The following is a 1,098-nucleotide window of genomic DNA, read 5'->3' as shown; positions in this document are numbered from 1 at the left end:
ATTCCTTCTATCTTTCTCTGTGAACAAAAATCTTAGATATATACACATAGTGTTTCTGAAATACGTAGCAAGCAAGCTTGTTTGGTGGTTCTAAAGTCCGCCATTTTCGAGGAAAACGTATTTGAAAGTACAGTCAAATGCCAGTCCGGCTCTGGTAGGATCACGAAGAGAAACATTGCAATCTTGCATCTAATCAGCTACTGCTTAGCACCATCCGTCTTATATTTATTTTGTTTTGAAGTCGTTAAAAGCAGGTCAATGTGTCAGTGTCATAGGCCAGTGCAAAATAGTGCATACTTATCAGCGATGAACAAAGTAGTTATTTAATTAATTGTTATCGCAATAGGCGTCGAAAGATTATTATGTGTAGTAGTAAGCTGTTAATATTTACTTTACTATTTGTCGTTCCATAACTTTTACTGTTTACATTTTTCATCGATGCAGCTGCTTAGATGTTATCGCATTTTCTTTGAATGTTGGCAATTCACGCCCAGGTCCGGCTTCGGATTGCAATCGACGCTGCTTTATTCACTATACAATTTCCTATTGCATCTAGTTAACACCATCCAATCTTGCTACTTTGTTTCAAATACACCGTGTAAGTATACCGCAAATACGGTGCTGTTACAGAAAATCGTACAGAAACATACATTGACATTATACGAACTCCTATTAAAAAAATGCGATAGATAATTTTTATTTAATGAGGCCGATTTCCTGTTGAAAGTGTACCCCCTTAAATTTAATTTTGAGTAGTTTGAGGTACAATTCACAATGTAACTAAATATTTATGATTTATTCGAATTGACTGTGATATTTACGTTAATGGATAGTTTGATTATGTAAAATTTACACTATATTTAGTTTCTACTTTTTTGACGTGACAACGTCTTATAATTCGATGGAGTCCGGCTGCACGCACGAAAAAACATGACTCATTGCGGCGTTACCTCGCTCTGAGGCGTTCCGTTTAAGGCTTGAAGTGCAAGCGAGAGCGCGGAACGAGCGACAAAGAGGCACAATCGGCCTCCGCGTTCGGCAGCGTTCGACATCTGTCTCTCTCCTACTTGAGTGAGCGATGCGTCCGCGTGGACAGCT

Source organism: Agrilus planipennis, unplaced genomic scaffold (genome assembly GCF_000699045.2).
Source record: "Agrilus planipennis isolate EAB-ADULT unplaced genomic scaffold, Apla_2.0 scaffold69, whole genome shotgun sequence".
NCBI classification, from domain to species: domain Eukaryota; kingdom Metazoa; phylum Arthropoda; class Insecta; order Coleoptera; family Buprestidae; genus Agrilus; species Agrilus planipennis.
This window is presented reverse-complemented; position numbering follows the sequence as displayed.